The following is a 10,423-nucleotide window of genomic DNA, read 5'->3' on the forward strand; positions in this document are numbered from 1 at the left end:
AGTATAGTCACTCCTGCTCTTTTTTGATTTCCACTAGCATGGAATTTCTTTATTTTCTTCTCTTCTTTATTTTCATTTCTTTATTTTCAGTCTGTGTGTGTCTTTAAGGTGAAGTGTGTTCTTGTAGGCAACAGATCAATTGGTCTTGTTTTTTCATGCATTCAGTTAGTCTATGTTTTTTGATTGGAGAGTTTAGTCCATTTATATTTAATGTTATTATTGATAAGTAAGAATGTACTCCTGCCATTTTGTTGTTTTCATGTCTTCTATTCCTTCTTATTTTTCTTCTCATCTTCCCCTAATGAAGTGATTTTTCTCTAGTGATACGATTTAGTTTTATGGCTTTAATTTTTTTGTATATCTTTTGCATGTTTTTTGGTTTGAGGTTACCATGAGACTTGCAAATATCATCTTATAAGCTATCTTTTCAACCTGATAACAACTTAACACAGTTTGCATAAGCAAACAAGCAAAAATAAAACTAATAAAACTCTACGCCTTAAGTTTTTCCTCCCACTTTTTAACTTTATGTTGTTTCTATTTATCTTATTGTACTGACTATGTCTTGAAAAGTTATTGGCAGGTGGCAAAGTCAGCCAGACCTGTGTCCTTCTCTTCAGGGCAGCAAGGTCCCCCAGGTCCTGGAGGGGTCCAGCAGTGCTGTTCAGGAGTCAGGGACTAGAGTCAAAAATCTTAGAAGTCTACCTGGTATTCTATTGTACTGCACTCAAACAAGATGCACTCCTTCCCACTCTCCCTCCCCTTTCCAAAGGCAGAGCAGCCTCTCCTGCTAACCACTGCCACCCCAGGTCATGAGGAGTACTGTCAGACTACTGCAAATGTTTCCTTTGTGGAAAGGTTTGTGGGCATTCAATTTCAGACCACTGGGATCAGCAATTCCCCTCTGGCTAAGGCTAGTTTAAATGTTGGCTTTACTTTCTGTTCTTTTTTTTTTTCTTCTTTTTTTAGACAGAGTCTCACTCTGTCGCCAGGCTGGAGTGCAGTCCTGTGATCTGGGCTCACTGTCACCTCTGCCTCCCAGGTTCAAGCAATTCTCGTGCCTCAGCCCCCCGAGTAGCTGGGATTACAGGCACACATCACCATGTCCAGCTAATTTTTGTATTTTTAGTAGAGATGGGGTTTCACCACGTTGGCCAGGAAGGTCTCCATCTCTTGACCTCATGATCTGCCCGGCTCAGCCTCCCAAAGTGCTGGGCTTACAGGAGTGAGCCACCACAGCCAGTCTTACTTTCTCTTCTAACAGGACAACACTGAGTTGAGGGCCTCACAGTTGCTGTGTTCTTCCTCACCCAGCACCCAGAGACACTCTCCATACCAGGCTGCCACTGTCTGGGGTGGGAAAGTGGTGGCATCCACAATTCAGGACTGTTTTTTTTTCTATCTCTTCAGTCCCTTTTTCAGCAATATGAAGTTAAAACCAGGTACTGAGTGCTCACCAAATTTTCGATTTTTAGGAAGGTGTTTTATTTCTGTGTAGATAATTGTTAACTTGGTGTCCTTGCTAGGATAACAATCAAGGGTGCTTTTATTCTGCCATCTTGCTCCATCTCCCTCCTCTGCCATTTTAAATATGGGGTGGGACTCCTGAACTGATTTTGCAACTCACTACAGAGTCACTGTTTGAGATCTGGGAAACACTGTAATGGGGATAAAGAAAAGAGGGCTCTACAACCAGAAAACATTGAAAAGACTCTGATTCTATAGTTTACTAGCTGTGTCCTCAGACAAGTTTCTTAGCCTTCCTTGGCCTCAGTTTCCATCTCCATAAAAAATGGACATATAAGAGTATGACCTTTATGAGGCTGATGAGAAAGTAAATGAGTTAGTATATTTAAGACACTTGGAAGGAGGTTTGTCACATAGCAGCTATGTTAGCTACTTTCCTAATAGTGATTGACAATTATATGTTCATTGAACTCCCTCTTCAAAACCAATTCTTTCTGTAATACTACAGTGCTGAGTGGTACAGAGGAAAGTAGAGCCTGGGGATGTGGGAATGGAATAGCAGCAGTAGCCACCCAATATTCCCAAAAGTTTGGAAGAAATTACACTGTCACAGGAAAACTTTGCTGTAAAATATCCTGTTTCTCCTCAAACAGAAACTTACCAAAACTTATGAGATTTGCCACATTAACTCATATGACTATGTATATGACAGTGTGCTATAAATTGTAGAGTGCTATGCAAATATTTATGATGATTATTCAACAAGCATTTATGAAACAATCGCTTGGGTAAAGTATTGTCAACTCTGCTGGGGATGAAGAGGCTGTATTCTTGAGAAACTAGACTTGTAAATAATTATAACAATAAGATGGCTGAAATTTAAAGGCATAAATGAGGCCCTATGGAGACTAGAGATAGGGCCTGTGTCTATTATATATAATAGATATTATCCCTATTTCCATAATATATGTTGCAAGTATGTTCTCCTAGTTTGTCATTTGCCTTCTGACCTTACTTATAGTGTTGTCTGCCATGCAAAAGATGTTCAGTTTTTACAGTCAAATTTATTAATCTTTTCTTGAGTTGCACCTGAATTCTAAGTCCTAGTGAGAATGCCCTCTCTATTCTCAAGTCATAAAGAAATTCAACCATGTTAACTTTTAGCATATTTATAGTTTCATTTAAGTTAAGGTTTCTAATCCTTTAAGAGCTGATTTCTGTGTATATATAGTTGATAAATAGTTCTTTATTTCTTTATTATATTTTTCAAATGACTATTAAATTATCCCAAAACATTTATGAAGAAGTTTCAACTTTGCCCTAGTGATTTGGAATGCTGCCTTTATCACTTGAGTCTATTTATGAACTCTCTCTCTATTCTATTTTATTGATTATTTACTGAGGTACAAGTGGTATTATACTATTTAAATTAGGACTTTGTATAATGTTTTAATATCTGATCATTCCTCCTTTTCAGGTTTTCCCCAGATAGCCTTGTATATTTATTTTTCACATAAACTTTAATTCAGTTTTCTAGCATCATAAAAATTTGTGGTGTTTCATATTGAGATCGCCTTAGACTTATAAATTAACTTAAAGAGAACTGACCTCCTGATAATGCTGAGATAGTCTGTCGAAGAATAAGGGATATTTTTCCGTTTGTGTGTACAGGAGTGTTTTAAATTTTCTTAATGAAGGTTTTAAACATTTTTTGCTAAGTAGCTATTTAAGCATTTTAACTTTTCTTGTTGATGCTACTATCAATGAGGTTTTCTTCCTTCCAGTATGTTTTCTCACTAGGTATTGATTTTACATGTAAATTTATATCTTTATATTTTGCTCAATTCTTTTTGTTGTTGTTGTTGTTATTTGTTTGGATTAGCTTTGCCACTGATTCTCAAGGTCTAGTTTTGTGTTTCCCCTACCCCCACTCCCCAGTAATGTCAAATCATCTGCAAATAGAGACAACCCTCTTCCTTTTGCAGTTCTTATGCCTCTAGTTGTTCTCTCTATTCTACTTGCATTGGCTAATCCCCTCAATGTACTCTTAAATAATAATAAGGGTAGTGGACATCCTTGCCTTTTTCCTGGCCTAAGTGGGAATGCTTATAATTTTTTCCCATAGGTACAATGTTGGCTTTGGGATTTAAAAGGTATCTATCCATTTCTATATTCACAGTATTTTTATAATAAATATACTGAATTATTCTAAGGCTTTTCAGCATCTACAGAAGATAATTATGATTTTTTTGTTTACTGTAGCTCTATTAAGGTGATATGTTATAGAGTACGTTTCCTTATGCTAAACCATGTTTGCATTTTTATTTAAATTTCACTTAGCTATAGTATATTATTTTTTACAAGTTGGTGTTGGAGTTTGCTCGCTAATACCTTATTTAAATTTTTTCATCAATTTCATAAGTTGTATTATTCTGGAATTTTATTTATTTAGCTATATTTATCCAGTTTAAGTATATCAATGTTACAGTTGCTTCACAAAAGAATATACATTTTCTTGCTTGATTTTCTATGCTTTGAAATAATTTATTTAATACTGGAGTAATCTGGTCTCTAAAGGCTTGACAGAATTTCCCCTGAAATAACCTGAGCCTGGTGATTTTGTGTATGTCTTGTTTTGTTTTCTTTTGGTGGCCTAACTCTTGATAATGTTTTCAATTTTCTGTGGCAAAAGGAGTTTTAAGTTTTCTGACTAGAATATAGTCACTTTTGGTTTGATATATTTTCCTAGGAAATTATCTATTTGGGTATTCAAATTTATTTGTATACAATTGTATAAAACTAACTCATAATGTTTTTTACCAAATTCCTGTGTACCGACAGTTATTTCTTTTTTATCATTTCTTGTTGTCTCTATTTGTGTATTCTCCCTTGTATCTTGATTACATGGACTAGTGGTTTGTCTATTTTGTCCATTTTTTTCAAAGAAACAAGATTTTGATTTATTGATTTGTTCTTCTGTTGTCTTGTTTTCTACTTCATCAGTTTGTTTCATTACTTTTTTGGTACTTTCTCTTAGTTTACTGTGTTGTTCTAGACTTTCTAGATTCATGAGTTGGAAATTTAATTTTTTATTTGTATTGTTTTATTTGCATTTATATAGGTGACTAAGTCTGTGGATTTTCCTCTAATCACAGCTTTAAATTTATCAGTTCTGTTTTGTAATATTTTCATCATTATTTTGACAATATTTTGTAATTTGTAATTTGTATTTTCCTTTTAATCTAGTTTTTAATTTACTTTAACTTACCATATAAAGCTCTTCTTCTTAAACTTAGTATTTTTGATTTCCTGTTTTGCTATATTGTGATTAGACATTGTCATTTGCAATATTTTTATTTTATGAAAATTAATGATTTTCATGATCAATTTTTGTCATTGTTTTATGTACAACTGAGAAGGTGTATAATATGTTCCCTGTTTTCATAGTGTTTTACACACACACAGACACAAACACACACACTCACATCTACAATGTTAGTCTGGATTGATGATATCATCTGTGTCTTCAATATCCTTAGGGATTTTTTATTTTATCCATTTGACCTGTCATACACTGACAGTGGTGTTCAAGTCCTCTTTTATTAATATGTTTCCATTGATTTCTCCTTAAGTAGTGTGTAGTTTCTGCTTTAGGTCATTGGCATTTTATTGGTGCAGAAATATGCATGGCTATATTATCTTCACTGAAAATCATGATTTTTAGCATTTAGAATGTTCTACTTTATTTTAATTTGTGCTTTTTGACCTGTAGTCTGTTTTGTCTGATAACAGTATCATGAAATCTGCTTTCATTTTTTCCCCATTTGTCTGACATATCTTGGCACATCCCTTTAATTTTTGTCATTTTGAATCACTTTATTTTAACACTGTCTCTATACAATATAAATTTGGTTTTTCTCTACTTGCCAGTTTTTAAATCTTTTTCTTTTTACTATGACAGTAAAGTCCATTTAGTTTTATTAATGATGTTAATACATTTGGTCTCAAATCTTGCCTTTTTTATATTATAATTACTGTGTATATTATACTCCATTTACTCTGTTTCTAAGTGGTATGTTTTCTCTGCTGTCTTTCTATCTCTCTCTTTTTTGATATTTAAGGTTTACCTTTTAGTTCTGGTGGTTATAATTGTATCTGTACATTTTCTAGTGGCTCTAGTCCACCTCCTTTTTTTTCATATTCAGTATTTTACTAATTGGTTTTTCAAATATAGTATTCTTTGACTCCTGTCCATCAACTTTATAATAAGTTATTTTATACTGTTTTCTCCTTTATTTCCCTTCTACTCATATTTTTAGCTATATTTCTATTTTGTCATAACATGTAATAACTTATATATCACGATTTTAACCCTATCTTCACCTTTGTTTTAATTTTGAATCCATAGTTACAGATGAAAAATGCTCATCATTACATATTCTTGCTTTCATCCCTTGGTTAAATGAATCTCATCCTTTAGTATGTTGGTTGTATGAAGTGTTCATGAATATAGTATTCTCTGAGTTGCTCTACGCTTAAAATTGTTTATCCATATCATTGATTTTTAAAGAACAAATTAGCTGCATATAAAATTGTGGTTCATATTTTCTTTCCTTGAGATTCTTGAAACTGTTTACCACAGTTGCCTTATATTAAGTGCTGCTCTTGTTTCAAGATTCTGGTGCTAATCAAATTGTCTTTTTTCATCAATGGTTTACTACAATATGTCCTAGAGTTGACTATTCTGTGTCAATTTTCTCTGATACTTAATGGGCTCTTGTTAATATGTGCATTGTGATTTTTGCCTTATTTCAAGAATATTTTCCTGAATTATAAATATTTGCTTTCTTTTATTATATTATTTTTCCTCTGCTAAATCCAAGTAAGACTATGTTATATCTGCTTTTTCTGTTTTGTTTTTATTTGTTTGAGTTTGATCAACTCTCATTGCACCTCATCCTGCTTTTGTTAATATTTCTTAGTTTTTGAAGTTCTGATTCTGGAAGGATCATGATCAAAAAATTGATGACGGCTGGGTGCGGTGGCTCACGCCTGTAATGCCAACACTTTGGGAGGCCAAGGTGGGTGGATCACGAGGTCAGGAGTTGGAGACCAGCCTGACCAGGTGGTGAAATCCCATCCCTACTGAAAGTACAAAAATTAGCCAGGTGGGATGGTGCATGCCTATAATCCCAGCTACTGGGAGGCTGAGGCAGGACAATCGCTTGAACCCGGGAGGCGGAGGTTGCAGTCAGCCAAGATCATGCCATTACACTCCAGCCTGGGTTACAGAGAGAGATTCCGTCTCAAAAACAAACAACAGCAACAAAAATAATTGATGACAAGGGAGTCTGGGGAAGTGCTATGTAGACAGACCTCTCTGAATAGGCAAATAATGTAAAGATTTTTGTGTTTCATGTGAATGCTCACTAAAGAGTGACATAGCAGAGAGGGATTTTAATAATCAACTGGATAGAATGGCTTATTCTATGAATCGTAAGCAGCATCTTTTCCCAGCCACTCCTGCCCTTGTGCAAAGTACTCATAAAGAAAGTGGACATGGTAGCAGCAATGAAGGTTATACATGGGCTCAGTAACATGGACCCTCATTTACCAAGGCACCTGGCTACAGCCACTGCTGAGCATCCAATCTACCAGCATCAGAGACCGCACTAAGTTCCTGATATGGCATCATTTCCTAGGGTGCTCAGCGAGCTACCTGATGGAGAATTGATTGCACTGGACCACTTCCATCATGGGAGGGGTAGCACTCTGCTCCTACTAGAACTTGCTCTAGATAGATATTTGCCTACTCTACCCACCATGCATCAGCCAAAACTATTACCTGTGGACTTACAGACTGCCTTTCCACCATCATAGTATTCCACACAGCATTGCTTCTAACCAGTAAATTTATGTTATAGTAAATAAATTGTGGCAATAGACTTGTGGACATAAAATTCACTCCTCTCACCATGTTCCTCACCATCCTGAAGAAGTTGGTATGATAGTATGGTAGAGTGGCCTTTTGAAGACTCAGTTATGGTGCCTGCTAGAGGGCAATACTTTGCAGGACTGGGGCAGTATCATCTCAGATGAGATATATACTACAAATTGGCATCCAATATATGATGCATTTTCTCCCACATCCATGATTTACAGGTTCAAAAGTTAATTTATGGAATTTGGAGTGGCTCCTCTCACTATTACCTCTAGTGATCTAGCATCAAATTTGTGTTTCCTGTTCTTGTGACCTTCAGCTTTGCTGATGTAGAGGTCTTAGTTCCAAATGAAAGAATGCATCTACCTAGGGATGATACAATGAGTCTATGAAATTGAGACTGCCATCTGGCAACTTTGGGCTTCTCCTATCTCTGAATCAATAAGCAACAAAGGTTACTTATGGGGGTGATTGATTTTAACTATCAAGGAGAAATTGTGTTGTTATTATAGAATGGGATAAAGGAGGAGTATGTCTTGAATACAGGAAATCCCTTAGAATGTCTCTTAGTATTTCTATGTCCTGTAATTAAGGTCAATGAAAAATCACAACCCAACTCAGGCAGGATTGCTAATAGCCAGGCCCTTCAGGAATAAAAATTTGGATCACTCCAGAGAACAAATCCTGACCCTCTGAGGTTCTTTGCCTCAACAAAGAAGGTAGTTATAAATACAAGGTGCAACTGCATTGCAAAATGAGGACAGTAACAGTTATGCATATTTTCTCTTCTCATATGAATTATATTTGCACATATATTAACAAAATATTTTCAGTATTTTTCCTTTCTTAACAAACATAAGATGTTTTAATAGTAGTTTTTTTTTCAGTATTTAAGTTATAGCATCTTAAAGAAGAGCCAATATTACTCAAGGACTTGGTATCTTTTTCTAAGGAAAAGGTTAGTGAGTTTTCAATTGTATGCAAGATACTTGTGTCATATTAAGAAGATGCATAATTTTGTTGCGACCTTTATTTGGATATTAAGTATGATTAAAGAGATGTGTTCTGTGGGTGCCAATTTGACAAGGGGAGGACTATGATGGCTTTTTGATATGTCATCTTGGTGAGGCTACAGTTGCTGATTAGTCAGTCAGTCTACTTACTCCTGCAAAGAGATTTTGGAGAAGTGATGAAAATTCCTAATCGGTGGGCTTTAAGTGAGATTATCCCAAGTGAAGCTGACTTAATCAGTTGGAAACCCTTAAAAATAGAGAACAAACCATGAGACTGAGGCTTTTCCAAGAGATAAGAAATCCTCACTGTTAGACAAAAAGTGTAGCCGGTGCCCCTGGAATTCTAATCTGCTTCTGCTCTTCATTTCCTGATGGATTGTTCTACGGGCTTGAGTCTTGCTTAGCCAGCCTGTGCAATTGCTTAAACCAATTCCTTGTTTTATATGTACATATTCTGCTTCTCTAGTTTAACTCTGGTACGGTAGACATGTTTTCTTATTTCTCACAATGGTTGCTTGAGGATATCCTCAAACTGGATATTATTCCAAATTGGATATATCCAACATATCCAGTTGGAATAATATCTCAAATTTCTCTTCTGCTTCATGGTTGGTTTCTAGGGGAAGTTTCATCAGTTGAAATATTTTTATTTGCTGTCTTTTTTTTCTTCCTTATAGTAATTCTCTGTGGAGTTGGTCTGATTGTTCCTGTTCCTAGGCATTTGTATGCTGAGGTTCCTAGTTCATGAGCACCTTCCCTGTCAATATAGTAAAATGTAATTTCTTTAATTGCTGGCTCCTCGTTGTTGGAGAGAGTGTATTAGCGAATCTAATAAATCATGTTTCTATAAATAGGGTTGCCAGGTAAAACACAAATATTTCATGTAAAGCATATCAATACTAAAACTTATTGTTTATCAAACATTCAAATTTAACTGGATGCCCTGCATTTTTATTTGTTACATTTGAGAATTCTACCATGAACATTCTTGGAGCTTGATCCTAATGAACATGTGATATAGTTTCTTGTAGACTTTCTCAACTGGAATTCCTCATATGCACCACAGAACACATAAAATGATGGAAATTGTTATATTTCCAATTTCCCCAATGATGGTAATTGTTATTTTTCCAATTTCCCCAATGATAGTACATAACTAGTATCATTCTAAATGGGTAGAAAAATTAATTGGTTATATTTGCTGGATGCCTTAGGGAATGGGGGCTTAATTCTTAGGAGAATCTTCATGTTAAAACATTGTTGCAGAACGAAATTCCCAAGACATAGACTATGAGGATGCTCCTTTGAATGGAACCTACATGAAGGCATGTGTTTTTCCTATTTTTTTTTTTCAGTTATATTCACAAGTACCCAGAATAGTACCTAATACAGGATAGAGGTTCAATTATTATTTTAAAATAAATTTTAAAGATAATACAAATAGTTTCCTGATATATGTTAAATGATTTGTACTGTCATCCAAAGTGTATAAGAATTCTCACTTGTCCACATTTTTGCCTTCACGTGGCACAATTTACTGAAAAGATGGTCCTTTCTTGACTGTTATAAAGCACTAATTTTGTCATAAATCAACTTTAACATGTATGTTGTTTTATATCTGCGCTCTTTAAGTTACATTGGTCTATTTGTCAAAATCTTATTAATATAATATAAATGATGACTTTTTCTGCCTGCTTGATTTTGGTAAATTTACAAGTCCACTTTTAATTTTATGTACTCAATTTATATCCAGCCAACTGAATAAGTTATTTTATTGATTCCCACAATTTATTTGTAGATTATTTTAAACTTGCTATATCATATCATTTGTAAAGACTAAAACTTCAGTATTTATTAAAGCTTACTAAAAACTTTAATCTTTACTAAAACTTTCTTCTTTATTTCCAATGTTTATATGTTTTATGACTTAATTCTTGTCTTATTTTGCTGGCTAGAAACTCTAGTAAAATATTGACCGATACTTGATTTCTGAATTTTTAGA

Source organism: Trachypithecus francoisi, unplaced genomic scaffold (genome assembly GCF_009764315.1).
Source record: "Trachypithecus francoisi isolate TF-2019V2 unplaced genomic scaffold, Tfra_2.0 Lachesis_group5, whole genome shotgun sequence".
NCBI lineage: Eukaryota > Metazoa > Chordata > Mammalia > Primates > Cercopithecidae > Trachypithecus > Trachypithecus francoisi.